The sequence below is a fragment of the Triturus cristatus genome, chromosome 3_2, assembly GCF_964204655.1.
Source record: "Triturus cristatus chromosome 3_2, aTriCri1.1, whole genome shotgun sequence".
NCBI lineage: Eukaryota > Metazoa > Chordata > Amphibia > Caudata > Salamandridae > Triturus > Triturus cristatus.
Window position 1 is genome coordinate 1238727202 of NC_140584.1, and position 25764 is coordinate 1238752965.

A 25764-nucleotide genomic window follows, 5' to 3' on the forward strand; every position below is an offset into this window, starting at 1 on the left:
CTTTAATATATACTTATATGTGTTTGTACTTTGTGGGCTTTGGAGATCAGCCCTAGGACTTGTCTGCTTTCACTTAGGGACTTTTGTTTCATGTTCAACGTCTCTATTTGACTGTCGTAATAGAAAACGACCAGTAGATGTCAGTAAAATACCAGAACTGCGTTCTGCTTATTCAACTACCTCTATTTAACGTTCTTGATAGAAAACGACCAGTAGAGGTCAGTAAATTACCAGAATAACTTTAGCATTCCCAAAATTCCAGTCCATAGAAATTGTCTTCCACAAGCACCTGTAAACAATAATATTTTTTACAAATCTTGGATTTTTTGTTATATGACCACCGAAGGCCATGATTTTATATTAAATACAGAGCTTTGGATTATACCATTTCCCGATGTATGCTCTTGAATGACCTCTAATTCAGAGACCAATTTTTCTAAGAGTAGTCACTTATCTCAGCACTTCTGGTTCTCGGCCGCTGGGAGCGTGATAAGTTCTCTTTGAACTACAATTTTCAGGGCCTTCCAAACAGAGGATAAAGGAACCTCACCAGTATCATTGGTCTGGTGATACGAAAGCGAAGAGTCTACTGTCACTGGGGACTGCAGCTAAGAATCTCTGAGACGTCAGTGAGAGAGCCGTGATTGAGTCGTATTGATTTGGAAAGATATGGAGAGGTGGGAATGATCTGACGCGATCAGGGGGCAATAACCGAGGACATGAGAGTTGGGGTTTCAAGGAAATAATCTATGCATGCTTAGATGTTATGGGCAGCTGAATAAAAAGTGTAATTTCTAGACAGTGGGTGGAGATGGTGCCAGTCATCTTGAAATCCTGATGCAGAAAAAGCTCTGATTTGGTCAGAGCAATGCAAAGAGCGGTGTAGGTCAATGTCCATTACTAAGTTCAGGTCACCACAGATCAGGATGGTGGAATCCGGGGACCTGAGAACAGGGGTCAGGGAATTCAGGATGAAGGATTCTTGGCATTCATTATGTGCATAAATGTTTACTAGAGTAAAATGAAAAGTACCTAGTGTAAGTCTAACAGCAAGAAGACGGCCCTTGACTTCAGCAACAGTATCTAGAATCCCCCCTTTAAATCCACGGGAGAACAGGATGGCCGCCCCTCCCTTCTTGATGAGGCCCGAAGAACACATTTGGTGTGGGAAGCACCAGGAGTGCATTCTAGGTGTATCTTTGAGAATAGGTGTCTCTCCTGAGACCAATATCACTACCGGACTGTTCCCGAAGTGAACGCGCAGCAGACCATTTAATGGGATTGTCAAGGACCCACGCATTGAGGATGGTTATTTTAAGGGTCCAGAATGTGATCAGGGGGACAAGGGCTGTGAGAACTGGTGTCTCCCAAGAAGAGAGAGCCTGGATCGCATGGAGGAGCAAAAGAAAAAGGAAAACCCCAGTCAAAAAAATTGTCAAACAAGAACATACAAAATATATAAAGAACAGTAGAAAAATTCCATCATGTCAGTGTGAATAGTCACAAACATGAGCCTGATACAGGCAGGGAGCACTAACCATGGTCACAGGAGCGGACAATTCCCAAGGAAAGAGACAGCAGGTTATCACTCAAGTGGGTGATTCCCAAGGAAAGAGACAGCAGGTTATCACTCAAGCGGGTGATTCCCAAGGAAAGAAACAGCAGGTTATCACTCAAGCGGGTGATTCCCAAGGAAGGAAACAGCAGGTTATTACTCAAGCGGGTGATTCCCAAGGAAAGAGACAGCAGGTTATCACTCAAGCGGGTGATTCCCAAGTAAAGAGACAGCAGGTTATCACTCAAGCGGGTGATTCCCAAGGAAAGAGACAGCCGGTTATCACTCAAGCGTGTGATTCCCCATGGAAGGAAACAGCCGGTTATCACTCAAGCGTGTGATTCCCCATGGAAGGAAACAGCAGGTTATCACTCAAGCGGGAGATTCCCAAGGAAAGAAACAGCAGGTTATCACTCAAGCGGGTGATTCCCAAGGAAAGAGACAGCAGGTTATCACTCAAGCGGTTGATTCCCAAGGGAAGAGACGGCAGGTTATCACTCAAGTGGGTGATTCCCACGGAAAGAGACGGCAGGTTATCACTCAAGTGCAGGCGCTCAACGCCCCCATCCCAACCAGCAAGATGCCTTCCTGCCAAACCTGGTACTATCATGTGGAAGAAAATTCAAATAGGTCAGGGTGTGTCGGATTTGTCAGTACCCTCTATCTTCAGGTGTTTAATGAGCCATAGTACCAGGGTCTGGTTTCATTTTTGCGCTGGAGTTGCCAACTTGACACCAGCAGGACCATTTGAGCATACTAGTGAGGCGGTGTGATGAGGAACATCCAGGAAAACAGTAATACCAAGGACACTGCATGCCTCAGTTAGAGATCTGAGTTGATACAATTTGCCCTCATTGCGAAAAATTATCAAGAAAGGGTACTCCCAAGAACATGGTTTGCCAGCCTCTCTAAGGTTGGCAGTTTCAGGGCGGAAGTCTCTGCATTTCTGAGGAGTTATAGCTGCCAGATCTTGGTATAGGGCGTGAGCATGAACTCAAAACTGAAAGAGATGGGCCTCCCGTGCCTTACGAAGGATAGTCTCTTTCATTCCAAGCGGTGCTTCATCTGGTCAGGGCAGGTCCACGTGGTGAACTCGGTCCATTTTAATTTCAGTACTGTCCGGTTTGCCCAAGTTGTCCCAGAAGAGAGCAGAACCTTCAGCTAAAGTGGGGACTGCTTTGATGCAGATGTGGCTTCACCTAGAGTGATTTTCTAGATCTTCAGCGTGAGCCTGGAGATCGAGGTGTTGGTACTTCAGCCTGAGAACTTCTTGTTGTAGTCATTCTAATTCTTCATCACGGGACGAGTCAAGCTCTTCTAGGGCAGACACCTTGTCGCCGCCCTCCTCTAGGTACCTGCAAACTTCACAAAGATCAGCTGAGAGATATCCTTTAACTGCTTGTGAGTCATCTCAAAGTAAGGTGAAAAGAACTTCTAGAAATTATTTTGTCACTGGGTCTTCCGGATCCTCCAGTTTGGTATTAGAGCTCTTAGCAAGCATATGTGTCTTGTCTCCTAGGTCACTCACAGTGGGTCTTGTAAGCATGTCCTTAAGAGATACTTCTTCGACCTGGTAGATGACGTAGCAAAGAGCTGACCACTGGCAAGGGCGGAAATAAAGAGGCATCCCCTCACACATCAACAGGGGCCCAAGGGCCAGAAGCACAGCGGCGTGCCATTTGGATCCAAAAGCAACAAAGCTGCAATCCAGATCATAGGCGATCATGAACCTGTCAAGGTCAGGGATCACCCAATGCAAAGTCTTACTGGGGAAGCTCGTTCAAAACCCACCTGCTATAGTTGCAAAGTCGGAGAGGTGATCAAGGAATCTACGTACTTTAAGGTGGGTGACAGAGTAATAGCCCCAGCAAAGACCACGGCCGCCTGAAGGAAACATTGCAAGCACCCAGGGGCCGCAGATGTGTCACAAGCAGTCACATCTTTCAAGGAGAGGATACAATGTTTTGTGGGATGAGGAGGGACAGGTATAGGGCAGTCCCAGGTCAATCTGAGGGCTTTTTTGGGGTGGTTTGGAGGTTTGTTGTTTGATGAGATTGAAAAGCTATTTTGTTTTTTTTTGGCCTTATCTAGAGTATTGCGGAAGAAGGTCAGACACTCACACCCAGACACAACACAGAAATGCAGCTTTTGTTTCTGAACATGTGAACCTTGTAATATAGGTATGCACAGCAATATAACACACAGACATGTAAGTATAAAAAAGAAAAGCTGCTATAATTTGAAATGTAAATAATAAATCTTTTAAACATTATACAATTACAATGTTTGAAGACGTAATGGCAGAAAGAGCAGATATATATCACATCACAAAAGGAAAGCAATTATTATGTCACATGGGCTACATCGATGGAAACTATAAATTGGAAATGCACTACATATGACTGTAATGCATGCATGCATGAATGAGAAACTAATCCTAATATTATCTACAACAGATAACTTACTAAAACTAAGCCATTATCAAACTTGGATGAGGGACAGGATCTTCAAAATATGTCCCAAACCATTCACTCAGATGTACACCATACATCGTGTATATTGCAAGTCAATTATACCTTTTTTATATTCCCTATTACAAAGTAAAACAAGTAGAACGTACTACAAACTCTTAAATCACATTAAACATAAAACAAACAACTACTACATTCAAAAATAAAATTAGACAAGCTATAAATCAAACCATTTTAAAACTCTACCAACACACAGCCATACAAGGCTGTAACTATCATTGCAATCAAAGCAGATGAAAACATCTGCAACAACCTACACTAAGTGCAGACAATCAATAAAATGAAAACACCAGCCCATGTCCCTGTCACACAGGTAGCTAACCTCTACATTTCACTAATGAACACCTTACTAACAACAAAATGATGAAAACTGAGCCTCTAATGGAATATTTTGAACACACTTGGGTTAGGAGACTAAGGGCCTGACTTAGATGTTGGCAGATATGGTCCCACCATCGCAGTTCTGCTGGCTTGGCAGGCCATATGTTGTATTTAGATGATTGCATGTCAATGGCAGGAAGACCGTCAGAGTCCCAGCAACTCCACCATGATCTCCCTCCTGTGTTGATGGCAGCAGAGGCTGAAGCGGCTGTTGGAGGGGGTCTTGCCAAGAATCCCACCGAGCCAATTATGATGTTGAGGCAACTGTGGTGGGGACACCTCCAAAATCAGTTGGGCAGAAACAAAGGAAAGTGGTGAAAACGTACCCTTTTTCGTGTTCCCACTTCAGTTTCCATCTTGTACCCCTCTTTCCCGGTCCTTCCTGTGCTGCTACCTCTCCACAACGCCTAGTCACCCCGTGGTCGCCAGAACCTAAGGTAGACTTCTGTGTCACTTGTCTCAATGTGAAACATGTGTTGAAAAAAATATTTATTTGTTTGTGGTGGGTGTTGTACTTGTGGTCCCTGTGGGTGTACATTCAACAGTGCGTATATGCTGTTGATAAGCAATGTTATATGTAAGAAAAAGGGCATTAAACATTACCTACCTATACATATTGATAGAGTTCCAACATAGATGTGTTGTGTGATAATGATAAGTAGTACTCACTTGTCTTCACACCACCCTGACCTCATTCTGTCATGACTCCGCTAGCACAACAGGAACATCTAAATGAGAACAGAGCAACACCACTGGGTTGACGGCGGTGGAGTACTGGTAGCCAGCAGAGAAGACCTCTGATGCGGCGGGAACCAGTCTGTTGATGGCACAACTAAATATGGCTGGCGGAAATCCGTCAACTTGACAGAGTACTTGGAACTACCACCACAGCGGGATGACAGTAATATCGCCAAGTTCTAAATTAGGTCCTAAATCTCTCTGGATACATAAGCCAACTCAATTTCCAAATAGCACCGAGGAATGTCTATGACAGCACCTTGGCACAGGAAGTCAAATTAAACAATGCAGTGGAAAGATGGCACAATACCTTCCAAACCACACTAATCAGACCCCGGCCTACACTTTATATATTTATGGAAACCCTACAATAAGAAAAAAAACTACAAACAACTATGAATGGAACAATCAGTAACACACAATAAACCTAAGTAAAACTCTTCATAAAAAACATAGGAGTAGACTACTTAGAAGTGATAGCCAAAAGCCTATTGTAAATACTAACCTATAAAAAATACAACAAAACCAAGATTTTTGAATTTCAATAATAAATATATTATCTTGTTAAATCAGTCAAAAAATTAATTAATACTCCAAGTTTAAATAAGCCTGATATTATAAAATATAAGTATACTATTTCTATAAAAATCTAAACATCACCAACCGTAAAACTTAAGCAACAAATCCAATTCATCATAAAAAATAAATACAACACATACAATGAATATATCAAAATAGCAATCACATAAAACTAATATCAAGAATAAAATATACCATATCCCGCTAAAATCAGAGAAATTAACTACCACTTACTGTTCTGTAGCTGCATGTCATGGTCTATATCCAAGTAGTCAAAAAGTATAATCCACCAAACACTGGAAAATAATTTCCAAAAAGCCAAAAATAAACAAACAAACAAATAAATAAAATCCAATAGGGACCCATCAAAGCAATCCAACGTATCAAGGAACCACAGAAAATGTATTTGAAAAACAGTCCTGGAAACCTGAAAAAGAAAGGAAATTGAAATAAAATATTTAGATTTTACTAGAAACCCAAACAGATTTATTTTGAAAAAAGCAAAATCCAAATAAAATTGGATACGTTCATCAAAGGAAACTTGCAAACTAAAACAGAATACCCACCCGCCAAAAACAGTAAAACCAAAAACATCATATACATTACCCTTAATCATCGAAAAACAGCTACCAAAACACAATATGACATAAGATATCGACAAGTTAGTGACAAACACTACAATTACTAGAACTAAATGGACAAAAATCCTACAATCAATACTATAAATAACCTCTATAACTCCTCCCTACATCCCCCAACCTCAAAACCCTAAACAAACCTTTAAAAAAAACTTGCCCGTTCCAACAAAGAGCAGCAGCTTCCAGCAACCTGCATTTGGGAAATTACACTAAAAATTAGAAGATTAGATTGTGGTAAATAATTTAATTACCGGGACTTAATTTGATGCGAAAAATCTATGATAATAGCTCAGTAAAATAAGAGGCAGAATCCGTGGTATTAGAGGTTCGGAACGGGCTTTATTCCAAAATCGATTCGAATCGATGGACTCCATATTCCATCACCACGAAGGTTCAGGAAGTGAAGAACCAACTTTATTGACAAGTAATCATTTTTATACAATAGGCATTACAGTGAAACAGATGCAGGAGGCGTAACAGTTGATAATAAAGATAAGAACATACATGCGTAACTAAAATAGGTGTAACTGGGCGTAACTTAAAGAACGTCATTGGATATGATGTCATAAATGGGTGGTTCCACGGAAGAATTTCGCAATGTCAGCAGAAATACTTGGCAGAGATGCGCGCGCAGCAGCATGACGTGTGATTGACGTGCAACTAGGGGGTGAAGGGGACTTGACATTTAGCTCTACATGTGGAGACAGAAGTCTGGGGTTATGTCAACCTAATCCCAAATCATATCTAACATCCTATGTTTAAAGAACTGTGTTATCCAAAAAGAAAGGTCTCTTAGGATAGAATCTTATTCTATACTGACTATACTGACTGTTAGTGCGTGTACAAGCGTCTAAGTGTCTACACTAGATGCGAGGGCAGAAATCTTCCATAGTAACAGGGCTATGAATTACTTGCATAAAGACAGAGAAGCCGGGCCTTTTGCTCGGTAGCTGAAAGAATGTTTACTTAAACTACTAGACAGGAATGCATTGGGTGAAGAGCGGAGCAGAGCAGATAATCTTGAAGGTGAAACGCAGTTTTTGGCAAGCAGACAGGTCGAGTCAGGCACCGTTAGCCGCACAGGGAGTAGGACAAAGTTCATGGATACAGATGCGAGCTCAGACTGGAGCTTTCAGAGGCAGAAGGCAGAAAAAGCTTGATGGCAGAATCAGGGCCTACTCGCCTGGACTGTAAGAAATGTGGGAAGTGAACCATATAAAGCCGGTGGCCTTTCATACTTAGGAATAGAGTATCCGGCCCATTCATGGTGGGTCTGAAAGAGGACATGTTGACGGTGGACGCACATGTGTTTGCGTCTTCATAACTGGAACTGGAGGAAACATACATGTACTTATGATCTATACATGAAACCGTTGGGGTCCAAGATAGGGGACATAACTGATCATAAAAATCCATATTTCCACAAGATCACAAAATAGAAGGTAGTGGCAAAAAACATATGGTCAAAAAATGAAACGAAAGAAAGACTATCCCCATAAAATGAAATACTTCATCCCCCTACTAGTAGTGCATCAGGAGGCACGATTGCAGAGTGGTGGAGAAAGGGAGCAGGCCTTCAATCTGGTCTTAGCCAGGCCTGGGCGAAGTTACAAAAAAACTCCCCGGAGTTCCACAAGTGGTGGAGTGCAGTGCAAACTGTAGTTCGAACTGGTATTCCTGCCGCTCAGGTAGAAATTCTACTCGAGCAGCAGCTCGTGCTAGCAAACTTACCATTTACTGTAAGTTCGCGATCGCGAGCGGGGAAAAACTCTGCTGCACTACGCGAAGCGGAGTTTTCCGTACTACGCAAGCTCCGCGCAGTGCCTCCAATAAGTTGTTACCTTCAATAAGTCCCATATGGAGGGATTGCTAAGTGGTCTTCGGAGGCCACGTTCCCTTTCTCCACCACTCTGTAAACACGGCTCATGCTGCACTACTGGTAGGGGAATGAAGTCCACTTTACTCTTGAGGGACCTTGGGGGCCAAGGAGCCCTCCTGTTACCTCCTGTAAGGCCTACACAGTGGGTTAGAGGCCCAGCCCCCATTCTGCACCACTCGGCAAACATGACTACTAGGTACAAAACAACAGACATTCCCTGAAAAAAACAATGGTTACAGGGACATTATAGTTAGGAATTAGCATTTAATAAAAACTTAGAAATTCACAGAAAAAAACAAAGGTTACAGAGACGTTAGTGTTAGCCTCAGGTTTCACCATTCCAACACCAGAAAAATTCACAGTTTAACTCACGCCCCTGCAATGCACTGCTCATGACCTCACATAATACATCACTCAAGACATGGTCAGTGACATTACTCATGATTTCACTGATGACCTCATCAGTGATTGTTAGTGTTTTCTAAAAGTTTATTATTTTTAAACATATATACTAAGGTACTACAAAATTACTACATATGCCCAGATATACAAATTTGGTTTCCTGCAACATCTTTAAAACTACTGAACAGAGTTACACCAAATAAGAAAGAGCTTGATCTCTGTACCAAAATCTACCTTTCTCCCAAATTTTGTATAATTCTGTTCAGCAGTTTGGCCTGCAGGAGTGTCTAAACACTCTAGCTAATTACTTGAGAAACTCACTTCTTTTTACCTCCGTCTTTTTCTATGCCCCTAAGACTTTCCATGCACAGCTAGAATCACAGCACACTTTTTGGGAAACATTTTGTTCAGATTCTTCAAACAGTGCAAAAGGTATACGAAAGTAAAAAAACACAAAAAAAAATACCTTGCCATCGAATAGGCCATATCCACCGTAACCCCTAAAAATTCCCTTGCCAATCAAAAACCCATACCCACCTTAAACCCTAGAATATCCCTTGCCACCCTAAACCCTAACAAATCCCTTGCAACCCAAATACCCATAACCACACTAAACCCATAAAAATTCACCTGCCACCCAAAATCCCATACCCACCCTAAACCCTAAAAAATGCCCTTGTCACTCAAAAACACATAGCCAACCTAAACCCTAAAAAATCTCTTGCCATTGAAAAATTCAGACCCACCCTAAATGTTGAAAATTCACTTGCCACCCAAAAACCCATTTCCTCTCTAAACCATAAAAAATGCCGTACCACCCAAAAACGTATATCCACCCTGAACCCTAAATGTTCCCTTGTCACCCAAAAATGTCCTCTACCACCCAAAAAACGTTACCCACCCTAAATCTTAAAAATACCCTTGCCACCCAAAACACATACACACCCTAAACCCTAAAAAATCCATTCCCACCTAAAAATCCATCCCCACCCTAAAGGTTTCCTTGCTACTCATAACCCACACCCACCCTAAAAACTACAAAATCCCTTACCACCCCAAAACCACATACCCACCCCAAACCCTAAAAATGCCATTGCCACACAACAACCCATACCTACCCTAAACCCTAAAAATTCCCTAGCCACCCAAAAACCCGTAACCACCAGAAACCCCAAAAAAGCCCTTACCACTCAAAAACGTATACCCACCCTAAACACTAAAAAATAAAACTCCACACCCACCCTAAACCATACAAATTCCCTTCCCATCCAAAAACCCATACCCACCCTAAACCAAAAAAAATCGCTTGCCACGGAAAAACCCACACCAATCCTAAATGCTAAAAATTCCCTTGCCACCCAAAACCCATACCCACCCTAAACACTATCAAATCCATTACCACCCAAAAACCTATACCTACCCTAAATCTTTAAAATTCCCTTGCCACCTCAAAACTAATATCAACCCTAAACCCTAAAAATTCTCTTGCCACCCAAAAACCCATACACACCCTAAACCTTAAATAATCCATTGGCACCTAAAAATCCATACCCACCCTAAACCCTAAAAAATCCCTGCCACCCAAATACCCATACCAACACTAAACCCTAAAAAGCCCTTGCCACCCAAAAACCCATACAGACACTAAACCCTAAAAAATACATTACCAGCCAAAAACACACACCAACCCTAAACCCTAAAAAATTATCTTCACCCTAAAATCCATACCCCCCTAAACTATAACATTTCCATTGCCCCAAAAATCCCACACACACCCTAAACCCTAAAGGTTCCTTTGCCACACAAAACCCATACCCACCCTAAAACTTAGAAAATCCCCTACTACCCAAAAACTCATACCCACCAGAAATCCTAAAAATTCCCTTGCCATCCAAAAAACCATACCCACCCTGACCCTAAAAATTCTGGCTACCCAAAAACCATTCAAACGATAAAGCCTTAAAAAATGTATTACCACCTAAAAACTCATACCCACCCTTAACCCTAAAGGTTATTTTGCCACCCAAAACCGATACCCCCCCTAAAACATAGAAAATCCCCTATCACCCAAAAACCCATACCTACTCTAGATCCTAAACATTCCTTTACCTTCCAAAACCCATACCTACCCAAAACCCTAAAATATCCCTTGCCACCCAAAAACCCATTCCCTTCCAAATCCTTAAAACACCCTTATCACACAAAAACTAATACCCACCCTAAACCCTAAACAATACCTTACTACCCAAAGACACATACCCACCCTAAACCCTAAAAAATCCCTTGCCACCCAAAAACCCATTCCATCCTAAAATCCTTAAAAAGCCCTTATCACACAAAAACCAATACCCACCCTTAATCATAAAAAAATGTCTTATCACCTAAAAACTCATACCCACCCTTAACCCTAAAGGTTATTATGCTACCCAAAACCCATACTCACCCAAAAACTCATACCCACCCAAAACTCTTCCTTACCACCCGAAAACCCATAGCCACCCAAACCCCTAAAAAATCTGAACCCTAAAAAATACCTTACCATCCAAAAGAACACACACTCCTAAAACATGAAAATTCCATTATGACCCAAAAACCCATACCCACCCAAAACCATAAATGTATCTTGCTCCCCAAAAATCCACACCCACACTAAACATTAAATGTTGACATGTCACCCAAAAACCCATACCCACCCTAAACCCTAAAAAATCCCTTGCCATCCATAGACCCATTCCCTCCTAAAATCCTTAAAAAGCCCTTATCACACAAAAAACAATACCCACCCTTAATCCTAAAAAATACCTTACCACCCAAAAACCCATACCCACCCTAAACCCTAAAAATTCTCATATCACCCAAAAACTCATACCCACCCAAAACTCTTCCTTACCACCCAAAAACCCATAGCCACCCAAAACCCTAAAGAACCTGAACCCTAAAAAATACCTTACCACCCAAACGCACACACAAACTCCTAAACCATGAAAATTCCATTATGACCCAAAAACCCATACCCACCCAAAACCATAAATGTATCTTGCTCCCCAAAAATCCACACCTACACTGAACATTAAAAGTTGACATCTCACCCAAAAACCATATATATACCTAGTGTGATTGTCTTTCATTGAGCCATTCAAGAGATTATAGACTGGTAAAACAAGCTGTTTTACATTCCTTCAAGACTTAGGGCCTCATGTAGGTAGCGAAATACCGGTCGGTAACGGCCGATTTTCGGTAATTATACCGTTACCGACCGGTATTTTGGCCATTGGTATGTAGGGGGACAAACTTTGCTTTCGGAATTTACCGAATCGGTAAAATTACCGATTCGGTAATAATCCCGAATCGGTAATGTTACCGAATCGGTAACTTTTCCGAATCGGTAATTTTACCGATTCGGTAAATTCCGAAAGCAAAATCGAGATGTAGGGGGAGTGTGTGTGTGTGTTTAAGAGTCGGTATTTACCACCAACTTATAGTTGGTGGTAAATAATGAATGTATGTGTAAATGCATTTTTACGCGCGTAGCAGTGTGCAATGTGGCATACATACATGCCCTTAGGGCATGTATGTGTGCCACATGTGCACACATGGCCGAATCAGGGGTGCAACAGGGTGTCAATGTGACACCCTGCCACCCTTGTATGTGTTCCCCCCATTACCGAATCGGTATTTACTGATTCGGTAATGAGGCATACCTTCCCATCAATGGGAAGGTATGCCTCATTACCGAATCGGTAAATACCGATTCGGTAATTACCGACTAGTAACGATTCGGTAAAAAATACCGACTCATTACCTACATACCAGTTACCACTTCTAAAATACCGATTCGGTATCGTTCGGTATTTTAGAAGTGGTAACTGGTATGCTACCTACATGAGGTCCTTAGACTGAAGGCTGCTCTCCATAGCTACCACAAGGATAGCTTTCAATAAAGATTGTCTTGAACCTATAATGAATAAGGAGTTGTTTGGACTGGTATATGTTGCCCACTATAATTAGTGGCCAGCATATACCAGGCCAACTTCTCACACTCTAAACCCCGAAAATTCCATTGCCACCTAAAAAACCTTAACTTTAAAAAAATCACTTGCCACCCAAAAACCAATACCCAACCCTAAACCCGAGAAATTCATTTGCCACCCACAAACCCTAAACCCTAAAACATCTTACAATCCAAAAACCTATAATCAACAAAAACCAGAACAATTCCCTTGCAAACCAAAAACCCTAAACCCGAAAAAATACCTTACAACCTAAAAGCACACACCCACTCTAAACCTTAAAAATTCCCATATCACCCAAAAACCAATACCCACTCAAAATCGTAAAGTTTCCCTTGCCCAACAAAACTCCACACCCACCCTAAACCTTAAAAATTCCCTTGCCACCCAAAAACCTATACCCACCCTAATCCCTAAAAATCACTTGCCACTGAAAATCCCACACCCACCCTAAATGCTGAAAATTCCCTTGCCACCCAAAAACCCATACACACCGTAAACCCTAAAAAATCCCTTACCACCCAAAAACCTATACCCACCCTAAATCTTAAAAATTCCCTTTCCACCCAAAAACCTATATACACCCTAAACCCTAAAAAATCAATTGGCAACCAAAACTCCATACACACCCTAAACCCTAAAAAATCCCTTACCACCCAAAAACCCATACAAACGCTAAACACTAAAAAATCCATTACTACACAAAACACATACCCACCCTAAACCTAAAGGTTCCCTTGTCACTCAAATCCCACTCAACCTAAAACCTAAAAATTCCCTTCCCACCCAAAAACCCATACCAAGGCTATACCCTACAAATTTCTTTGCCACTCTAACCCCAAACAAATCCCTTATCACCTAAAACCCCATACGCTCCTTGAACTTAAAAAAAATCCCATACCACTCAAAAACCCATACCCACCGTAAACACTAAAAAATCCCTTGCCATTCTAAAATCCATACCCCCCTCAACTATAAAATTTCCATTGCCCCAAAAATCCTACACCCACCCTAAACCCTAACAGTTCCTTTGCCACCCAAAACCCATACCCACCCTAAAACTTAGAAAATCCCCTACTACCCAAAAACTCATACCCACCAGAAATCCTAAAAATTCCCTTGCCATCCAAAAAACCATACCCACCCTGACCATAAAAATCCTGGCTACCCAAAAACCATTCAAACGATAAAGCCCTAAAAAATGTCTTACCACCTAAAAACTCATACCCACCCTTAACCCTAAAGGTTATTTTGCTACCCAAAACCAATACCCACCCTAAAACATAGAAAATCCCCTATCACCCAAAAACCTAGACCTACTCTCGATCCGAAACATTCCTTTACCTTCCAAAACCCTAAAAAATCCCTTGCCACCCAAAAACCCATTCCCTTCCAAATCCTTAAAATGCTCTTATCACACAAAAACTAATACCCACCCTAAACCCTAAACAATACCTTACCGCCCAAAGACACATACCCACCCTAAAAAATCCCTTGCCACCCAAAAACCCATTCCCTCCTAAAATGCTTAAAAAGCCCTTATCACACAAAAACCAATACCCACTCTTAATCCTAAAAAATACCTTACCACCCAAAAACCCATACCCACCCTAAACCCTAAAAATTCTCATATCACCCAAAAACTCATACCCACCCAAAACTCTTCCTTACCACCCAAAAATCCATAGCCACCCAAAACCCTAAAAAACCTGAACCCTAAAAAGTACCTTACCACCCAAAAGCACACACAAACTCCTAAACCATGAAAATTCCATGACCCAAAAACCCATACCCACCCAAAACCATAAATGTATCTTGCTCCCCAAAAATCCACACCCACACTAAACATTAAAAGTTGACATGTCACCCAAATACCCATACCCACCCTAAACCCTAAAAAATCCCTTGCCATCCAAAAACCCATTCCCTCCTAAAATCCTTAAAAAGCCCTTATCACACAAAAAACAATACCCACCCTTAATCCTAAAAAACTACCTTACCACCCAAAAACCCATACCCACCCAAAACCATAAATGTATCTTGCTCCCCAAAAATCCACACCTACACTAAACATTAAAAGTTGACATCTCACCCAAAAACCATATATATACCTAGTGTGATTGTCTTTCATTGAGCCATTCAAGAGATTATAGAGTGGTAAAACAAGCTGTTTTACATTCCTTCAAGACTTAGACTGAAGGCTGCTCTCCATAGCTACCACAAGGATAGCTTTCAATAAAGGTTGTCTTGAACCTATAACGAATAAGGGGTTGTTTGGACTGGTATATGTTGCCCACTATAATTAGTGCCCAGAATATAGCAGGCCAACTTCTCACACTCTAAACCCTGAAAATTCCCTTGCCACCTAAAAAACCTTAACCTTAAAAAAACTCACTTGCCACCCAAAAACCAATACCCAACCCTAAACCCGAGAAATTCATTTGCCACCCACAAACCCTAAACCCTAAAACATATCTTACAATCCAAAAACCTATAACCAACAAAAACCCTAAAAATTCCCTTGCAAACCAAAAACCATAAACCCGAAAAAATACCTTACAACCTAAAAGCACACACCCACGCTAAACTGTAAAAAAAATTCCTATATCACCCAAAAACCAATACCACCCAAAATCGTAAAGTTTCCCTTGCCCAACAAAACTCCAAACCTACCCTAAACCTTAAAAATTCCCTTGCCACCCAAAAGCCTATACCCACCCTAATGCCTAAAAAATCCCTTGCCACTGAAAATCCCACACCCACCCTAAATGCTGAAAATTCCCTTGCCACCCAAAAACCCATACACACCGTAAACCCTAAAAAATCCCTTCCCACCCAAAAACCTATACCCACCCTAAATCTTAAAAATTCTCTTGCCACCCAAAAACCCATATACACCCTAAACCCTAAAAAATCAATTGGCAACCAAAACTCCATATCCACCCTAAACCCTAAAAAATCCCTTGCCACCCAAAAACTCATACAAACGCTAAACACAAAAAAATCCATTACTACACAAAACACATACCCACCCTAAACCTAAAGGTTTCCTTGCCACTCAAATCCAACACTCAACCTAAAACCTAAAAAATCCTTTACCACCCAAAACTACATACCCACCCTAAACCCTAAAAAATCCCTTGCCATCCAAAAACCCATTCCCTCCTAAAATCCTTAAAAAGCCCTTATCACACAAAAAACAATACCCACCCTTAATCCTAAAAAACTACCTTACCACCCAAAAACCCATACCAACCCAAAACCATAAATGTATCTTGCTCCCCAAAAATCCACACCTACACTAAACATTAAAAGTTGACATCTCACCCAAAAACCATATATATACCTAGTGTGATTGTCTTTCATTGAGCCATTCAAGAGATTATAGACTGGTAAAGCAAGCTGTTTTACATTCCTTCAAGACTTAGACTGAAGGCTGCTCTCCATAGCTACCACAAGGATAGCTTTCAATAAAGGTTGTCTTGAACCTATAACGAATAAGGGGTTGTTTGGACTGGTATATGTTGCCCACTATAATTAGTGCCCAGAATATAGCAGGCCAACTTCTCACACTCTAAACCCTGAAAATTCCCTTGCCACCTAAAAAACCTTAACCTTAAAAAAATCACTTGCCACCCAAAAACCAATACCCAACCCTAAACCCGAGAAATTCATTTGCCACCCACAAACCCTAAACCCTAAAACATATCTTACAATCCAAAAACCTTTAACCAACAAAAACCCTAAAAATTCCCTTGCAAACCAAAAACCCTAAACCCGAAAAAATACCTTACAACCTAAAAGCACACACCCACCCTAAACCCTAAAAATTCCTATATCACCCGAAAACCAATACCACCCAAAATCGTAAAGTTTCCCTTGCCCAACAAAACTCCAAACCTACCCTAAACCTTAAAAATTCCCTTGCCACCCAAAAGCCTATACCCACCCTAATGCCTAAAAAATCCCTTGCCACTGAAAATCCCACACCCACCCTAAATGCTGAAAATTCCCTTGCCACCCAAAAACCCATACACACCGTAAACCCTAAAAAATCCCTTCCCACCCAAAAACCTATACCCACCCTAAATCTTAAAAATTCTCTTGCCACCCAAAAACCCATATACACCCTAAACCCTAAAAAATCAATTGGCAACCAAAACTCCATATCCACCCTAAACCCTAAAAAATCCCTTGCCACCCAAAAACTCATACACACGCTAAACACAAAAAAATCCATTACTACACAAAACACATACCCACCCTAAACCTAAAGGTTTCCTTGCCACTCAAATCCCACACTCAACCTAAAACCTAAAAAATCCTTTACCACCCAAAACTACATACCCACCCTAAACTCTAAAAATTCCCTTCCCACCCAAAAACCCATACCAAGGCTATACCCTACAAATTTCTTTGCCACTCTAACCCCAAACAAATCCCTTATCACCTAAAACCCCATACCCTCCTTGACCTTAAAAAAATCACTTGCAATCCAAAAATAAATGCTAACCCTAAACCCAAGAAATTCACTTGCCAACCAAAAATCCACATCTTCCCTAAACCCTACAAAATCCATTGCCATCCCAAAACACATACTGACCCTAAACCATTAAAGTTCCCTTGCTACCCAAAACCTACACATACTTTAAACTTAAAAAAATCCCATACCACTCAAAAACCCATACCCACCCTAAACACTAAAAAATACCTTGCCATTCTAAAATCCATACCCCCCTAAACTATAAAATTTCCATTGCCCCAAAAATCCTACACCCACCCTAAACCCTAACTGTTCCTTTGCCACCCAAAACCCATACCCACCCTAAAACTTAGAAAATCCCCTACTACCCAAAAACTCATACCCACCAGAAATCCTAAAAATTCCCTTGCTATCCAAAAAACCATACCCACCCTGACCATAAAAATCCTGGCTACCCAAAAACCATTCAAACGATAAAGCCCTAAAAAATGTATTACCACCTAAAAACTCATACCCACCCTTAACCCTAAAGGTTATTTTGCTACCCAAAACCCATACCCACCCTAAAACATAGAAAATCCCCTATCACCCAAAAACCCATACCTACTCTAGATCCTAAACATTCCTTTACCTTCCAAAACCCATACCTACCCAAAACCCTAAAAAAATCCCTTGCCACCCAAAAACCCATTCCCTTCCAAATCCTTAAAACACCCTTATCACACAAAAACTAATACCCACCCTAAACCCTAAACAATACCTTACCACCCAAAGACACATACCCACCCTAAACCCTAAAAAATTCCCTTGCCACCCAAAAACCCATTCCCTCCTAAAATCCTTAAAAAGCCCTTATCACACAAAAACCAATACCCACCCTTAATCCTAAAAATACCTTACCACCCAAAAGCACACACAAACTCCTAAACCATGAAAATTCCATTATGTCCCAAAAACCCATACCCACCCAAAACCATAAATGTATCTTGCTCCCCAAAAATCCACACCCACACTAAACATTAAAAGTTGACATGTCACCTAAAAACCCATACCCACCCTAAACCTTAAAAAGTGACATGCCACAAAAAAAACATACCCACCCTAAACCCTAATATATCCCTTCCCATCCGAAAATAAACCCACCTTAGGGTTTTTGAGTGGCAAGAGAATTTTTTAATATTTAGATAATAAAAATTCTCTTGCCACCCAAAAACCCATACCCACCCTAGATTTTTCCTACTGCCATATTACGATGGCAGTGGGAACCTGACAGCGTCCGCCACAGACGCAAAGACCATCCACCACCAGCAATTGTTCTGATTGCCTGGAGAACAGTGCAGGATGCATAAAATGCTGGCAGTGCATAGCAGGCACCGTCCCCCAGATCATGATGCATCGAAAAATCAGACTTGCGGTCTTTTGAAACGGGGGTCTGTTGCCGGCCCCCCTTGTTGTGGGGGGATGTGAGGTGCACTTGGGGGGTACACATGGTACCCCCCCACATTTCCATTCACCAAGTGGCAGGCACCGCGAGGTACCTGCTACATAGTTCAGGGAAATGCTACGCACTCACCTTTCACATTGTGTACGGGGCTTCCACCAGCAGCTCCACCCGCAATGTGAAAGGCCCACACTGGCGGGCGCATCCTAATATCAGTTGTAGTAAAGACTCTGTGTCTGTAATAAAATCTAGCCTTTCTGACCCCAAGGCTAGGAAAATCTCTATTTTATTACAAGGGTGGAGGCTCATATTATGCTTGTTCAAAGCAATGCAACAACTGAATCAGATATATGAGCAATAAGTTTACAACAAAAGGTCTTGAATGTATTAACGTTTGACCAATCTGCAGATTTGAGGTTGTTGTGCAAACCTGCACCGGCTCAAAAGGCCCGAGAAGCCATGGCTCCTCTGGCCGAAATGCCACCAACAGAAGAAATATCAATTCTAGCCAAGGACATGATCCACCTAATCCTGAGGGCTAAAGACGGGGAAGAAGCAGGCTAATAAGGTTTCTGATAAGAGATTAATAACTGAGTAGAAGAGGATGACCTCAAATCTGCAGTTCGTGAAACGTATGATTTTAGGCAATTTCCAATGCATAGTTTAGGCTGAGAAGGGAAACAGAGGTAATGAACTGTAGATAAATTGGTCTTGGTACATCTATGAACCTGAAAAGTAATACCATGAGGAGAATATTGAAAAGAGGACACATCCAGTGCACTAACATCAGAAACATGTTTCAGAGATATTAAACCCAATTAATTTTGTGGATAACTGTTTGAGAGAAAGAGACATATTATCTTGCCATGCAAAAAAAAAATTCAATACCGATTTGACATCCTGTAAAGGAGGATTTACATAACATACTTCCTTTAACAGATGGCAAACCAAAGGGTGTTTTCCGATGGGTCTTCCATCAACTCGATATGCTCAGCAGAATTGGCGGACCTATGGATGTTGATTGTGCTATAGGCTTTTCTTTGCGAAGCATGAGAGGCAATACAACTGACCAGAAGAGTTACATCCGCTGAAACGGAATCGGAATTTCTGTCCAAACACCAGCTATTCCAGGCCAACCAGACTAATTTATAGAACCTGGACGTGCCAGGGGTCCAAGATTGTTGGATGAGGAGGATAGCTTTTTGTGACATTCCTGGTGTTCTCCAGGAAGATCCGAAATTCTCCAAGCGATGAGAAAGAGGGATCCCTGCAGAATCATTCTGTGTTGAAGACCCTGAGTGTTGAGTAAGAGATTGAGAAAATGAGGAAAACAAACTAGTTGAAATTCCAACAGAGTTGGAAACCAGGGCTGAGCATGCAAAAAGGAGGTTATTAGAACCAGAGAAGAATGTTGTCTGCAAGCTTGAGCTTGAGCTAGAGCAATTAGAGAAAAAGGAGGGAAGGCATAGAGAAGACAAAGGGGCCAAGATTGAAGAAAGCGGTCTGTTGCAAGAGCTTGTGGATCTGGTCTCAACTGAAAAAGACAGGGAGCTGGGAGTTGAGACAGGAAGCAAAAAGATCTATTGACATAGTATCAAAGATGTAAGTAAAACAATTGAATACAGAAGGATGAAGTAGCCAATCGCTCGAGTCGTGTACATGTCTAGAATACCAATCTGCCACAGCATTCAGATTTCCTCGGAGATAGACTGCTGACTGAAAATTGACGTTGAAGACAATATTCCCAAAGACGTTTGGCAAGATCCGCCAAAATCTTGGACCATGTTCCACCCATATGATTTATGTATCGTACCGCTGTCAGATTGTTCATGCGTAATAGAATCACACATTTTGCTTTGTCTTTTGTAAAGGACTGGATGGCAAAGGAACCTGCAAGCATCTCTTAACTGTTTAAGTGCAAGAATGACTCCAGAGAAGATCATGTACCTCCAGTCGACAATTGACCACATTTTGAACCCCATCCTGTCTGACTTGTATCAGATTCTAAGACAGGATATGGGTGGCAAAGAAAATTGTTCTCCCGTTCCATGCTTCTAAGTGGCTCAGCAACCAAAGAACTTCTACTTTGGACTCTGGAAATGAGGAAATTTCCTGTGAGAAAAATAAATCAAAATAGAGAGGTAAGCATCCTGTGGATCCAACCTGACCATTCAATCGTCCTGGAGAAGGATATCTCTGAGATGAATAATGGTCTTCATCTTGAAATGATGATAGACAACAAAATTGTTGAAACCCTTTAAATTGAAGACTAGGAAAACGTTTTTGTTTTTCTTCTGCACGAAAAAGATGGTGCTGAGAAAACCTGACAGATCGAACACTGTCTGTTTTATAGCCTGCTGGGTTAGCAGAGATGTGAGACTGTCTTGAATTAGGAGCACTTATTGTTGAGAAAAAAGAAGAGGAAGAGAAGGATGGGATTGGATTGCTTTTTGATATTACTCTATAAGACAGCCTTGCACCATCTGGATCACCCAGGGATTTGAAGTTAGAGAGAACCAAGCATTTAGACAAGATGCTACCCTGCCTCCTACGGGAGGAAGGCCAGAATTTGAAAGGCTTACCTGAATATTGGTCTTCTTTAATCCTGTATCCCCTGTAGTGGAAGCCTCTGGAGCGGCAGGGATAAAAATTGAACCCAGTGTAGGTATCAACCTGGGACTGATGGTCAAAGAAGCCTCTGGAGAGGGATCGACCTCTTGTGTTGAATCGTCCAGCAAAGTGACACCTGCTTTTGCCGGCCCTGACGAAAACTTGAGGAGAGAAAATTGTCTTTAGCGATAGCTGGGCCCTGTCGATTATGGCAAAAGTGCTGCAGATCTGGTCTTACTATTCCCCTTGGTTTCCGCGGACAGGATAATTTCACAGTCACACGCACACACACACATCACACGCTGGTGGGGCCCATAACACCAACATTTATCCAAATCAACCTATCCACGCCTAGCAAGGGAAAAATACCTCTCCTGATAACACTATTGCATTGTACACTAGACCAAACCTGCCTCAGTTGAGGTCAATCGAATCTATAAGGTGCCTTAGTTTAAACCATTTCCTAATTACTATAAAAACATTTAATAATAATACATTGCAATGAAAGAATCACCTGACACTTTACTTAAATTTGTTAGGCTTTATCTATATTCAATTTGCAAAGAAAATTCATTACGGCAATATCATCCTTTCATATTTACCTAGTCTGGCTAAGTGTTGTCCTCTAAGTCAGAACATGGTCCTCTGGAAAAACGGCTAAGTCCCAATCTATAGAGTCACCGTCCTCTCCGTCAGCATAACCTCAGGATCTTGTAGTCAGGAAAATACGAAGCCTACTACCCTCTCTGGTCTACCTTTATTTATACCAAAATTTACATTCTTCATGTTGCAAAAATCCCATTGGAGTCCTCTAATTGGTCGAGAATACATCATCCTAGTCAATTCTGAAACATTACGAAAATTTCACACCTATGTCTTGTGTCAAATATTGAAAAGAAATTAACAGTTTATTAAGAAATTCTGCAACATTTGGCGGATGTGTCTCTCCCGGAATGTATAACATTGTTTCTTGATCCATGGGGACATGTAGAGTTCATCAATTAATTTTATCAAAATGTACAACTTTTCAGAAAAGTTCCCATGGCGAAAACAGTGTCCTTTCATAGGTTCAATTCGGAAGGAATAATGTTTTGAATTTGTATCCATTTTGTACATTCAGGGTCTTTGGCAGACAGCCCGGTATGACCTTCTTTTGGTACACTGATGTCAGGTCATCTGCAGTTCGCCGCTGCTGAAACTCGCGCAGGCGCACTTGCATCTCCCCTCTCGGGTGTCAGTCAGAACACACAAACGCTCACGGAAACCATCTTAGAATGGCCAACTAAAGCAAAGAAATACAAAAACGTAATTAATACATAGAAGTAATAGAAACAGTGTTAATCCCTCGCTAATACCCATATGTGTATGCCTTTTTCTAGCCATTTGCGACATCCAAAGCCATTAATGCATGATTATTTAAGCGCAAAACCACAAAACTTCACATAAGCGACACTTATCGAGTAAGTAGGCCCTCACACTTAGTTCACATATTAATTTAGCCATGCAATTTGCTTTTCCCACGTGTACTTCTTCTGTTAATAGGGTTGGTTAGTTTACAATCACGTCAAACCATTAATCGTTAATTAATCACCTAGTCAGTTTAATAAAACATGCAAGAATGGAGTGGGTACAATCGTTATACCTGCTCCAGCAATCCCCCCTTTGGTGATTTTATCACCAACAACACCCACAAAATCTTTTTCCCCTTTTGGGAAGAAATAGCTTCTTGCTTTATTTTCACAATCTGGTTTCTCTTTCACGTTTCTTTTCATCGTTCATACTCTCTTTCCATTCTTCTAATTCTATTTCTTCTAACTCTCTTTCTTGTTTCTTTTCTTTCTTTTTGTAAATTTCTTTTCTAAGTTTCTTTTTATTTCTTCTATATCTACAACACAGACATCCTAATCTACACATCAATAAAATCAAAATCACACATGTTAATAGAAACAATATTTTACCCATGATAGTACTACCTAATTCAACTAAGAAATTCTTAATAGCAGCTATTTTGTTACCCATTTTAGTCCAAATATTTTCAGCTTCTAGTGGTACTATTTCTTCATGTAATTTTGTAATATTTCTGATATAGACTTTTAAATCTTTGCTTTCATCTGGAATGTAAGTGCAACAATGTTGAACTTTCAGCATTCCACAGACTCCACCCTCTTTTGCCAAAAGAATATCAAGGGCAAGTCGATTTTGCATTACCCTAGCACGCATGGCAACCATTTCAGTATTCACTAATAGGAAACCTCCAGCGGTGCTTCTTGATAAGCGATCCACTACAGTTGACAATCTTCTAATATTGTTTGCATTCAATGATATTCCTACTGCAGGGATTAAAGCTCCAAAAATATCACCTACAATTTCAGCCCAAGTTTCTCTTCTACTATGCATTAGTATGTTATGATTATCAGCATTTTCTATTCTATCCATGTGAAAGATTTTCGGAAAGACCAGGCCAACATAACATGTGCCATACCAATGGTCTGGAAACCTATAGTAAGCCTTATTCCCACAAATGTAATATAATCCAGGGAAAACTGGATCTTCTCCACCTCTAAATCCCCATCCGGTTGCAATGAAATATGTATCATGATATTCGCTGTTCCTAATAAAATAGTAATCATATTGAGATCTCTTTCTGGTAAATACACAATTTGCCTTTCTGTGGGGTATCTATAGCCATAGTTGGACTGGCTCCATTCTTCAATGCTTTTTCTTGCTCAATATCCCACATTGCTTCACCTATTTCACTCCCTTCTGCTTTCTTGTGTGCATTCAACCTTCTTTTCTCAACCATATCTAGAAATGTTTTCTCTTCATTCTTTAAACTACATGTTAAATTATTACTATAAATGTATTCTAATGTTAGTTCTTTAATTTCACCTAAAACATTTTCTTCTTTAGCAGGATTCAGTTCTTTGTTCATAGGTAATTGTCCAAGAATATTATCTACATTTGACAAATTATAATCTAATTTTCCTAACTGATAGAAGATACTAATTAGTACACTACATGAAATTCCATAAGTAGCTGGAAGATGGTGATAAGTCACACCTTCTGACACAGAAGCAGGTAACTGCATACAGACGTAGCAGTCCCTAACATCCATTGTCTTTACATACTCATACAACAATTTTGAAAATACGTTGCTAGAAAAATCATTAATAGACCTACCCTTATGCATGTGTACATTATGTGGTTTAGTCGGAACTATCTACGGTAAACTTTTTTCTACTTTAGTCATGTTTTCAGTATGCCCTTCTAATGTGTCTATTGTTACTTTGAAAGAAATCAGTAAAGATAATACACTCCATAGAAGCATTATTAGTCCTGTACAGCAGCAACACATCTTGCACCATCTCCTCATAAAGGTGCATCCACTTTTGTTATCATCTATGTTAGCCATCTCGTTAAATTTACCGTGTCTTTTGACTTAGCCTCTTCTACTCCACTACTGAGCTTTTCCCTTTAAGGTACTAAGCAGTTCACCGTTTATCTCAGAGTTTTATCCAAAATTCTTAAACTTTAATTCTTTCAGGGTTTTCTTCTCTCCACACTTCTTTAGGTTACTCAGCTTGGCATTTCATCGCTTTTCACCTCCTTTTTCTCCTCACAGTTCCGAAGATCCTGATCCTCCGCTTCTTCTCCAATATCGGACAAGATAACTCTCAGGATTTCTTCAGTTCCATCTGCCTCAACCAATTTCAGCAATGTCTCCTCTGGATTTCTCTGACTTTCTACCTCTTCAGATTCAGGTAGTGCCACATAAATCCATTCCGGCGACTTATATTTCTGGTTGGGTTTCCTTGTTCTTTTACTCTCCTCAGACACTTCTGATTCTCCCTCTACTGCTTCAACTTGGCTTGACACTTCATTCACTTGTTCAGCCTTTGAGGGTTTAACTCGTGTCAATCGATATCTTAGCCTTTTTACTGGATGTGGCCAAAGATATCCTTTTGCATTTCTTTTAGGTTTGACTTTCTTCTTGGGTTTCTCTTCAATCCACTTTCTCTTTCTCAGAACTCGACCTTCATTTGTTCCATCTTCACTTCCTTCAGATCCTGTTTCAGTTATCTCCTTTTCTTCAACCACTTCCTTTTCCACCTCTTCTGTTTGCCCTACTTCTGTCCCTCCTCGGGTCTCCGACACGCAATCTTCTTGCTGTCTACTTGTCCCTTCACCTAACTCAGTGTGTGCAGTCCCTACACCTCCTCGGGGGTTTTCCGCAGAATCCTGTCCCTCTCTGTCTATTTCTGTCCCTTTATCTTCTTCAATTTTTATTCCAGGTGGGAGTTCTTTTATTCTTTCATCTAGGTCAAATGTTTCTTCTGTTGAGATATTCTTTTCTTTCCTCTTCTTCTTTCTGCCCTCCATGTTGGGAGCAATTACACTTTCTTGATCATTCTCAGGATCTGAACTCACTTCTACACTTTGCGGTATTCTTTTCAAAATCTCCTCATTTGTTATTTGCAATGGTTTCAGCACCTTCTCCCCCCTTTTAGGGTTTCCTC

At 40.9% G+C, this 25764-nt stretch overlaps 1 protein-coding gene and 1 pseudogene across 2 annotated transcripts in view; one reads left to right on the forward strand and one right to left on the reverse strand.

Moving 5' to 3' along the window:
- The window catches only part of LOC146859555 (uncharacterized), a 284850-nt gene that overhangs the window by 232950 nt on the left and 26136 nt on the right, over positions 1-25764 (forward strand). The gene's annotated exons all lie outside the window — the stretch shown is intronic.
- LOC146859557 (uncharacterized) overlaps positions 1-25764 on the reverse strand; it is a 66910-nt pseudogene that overhangs the window by 31650 nt on the left and 9496 nt on the right.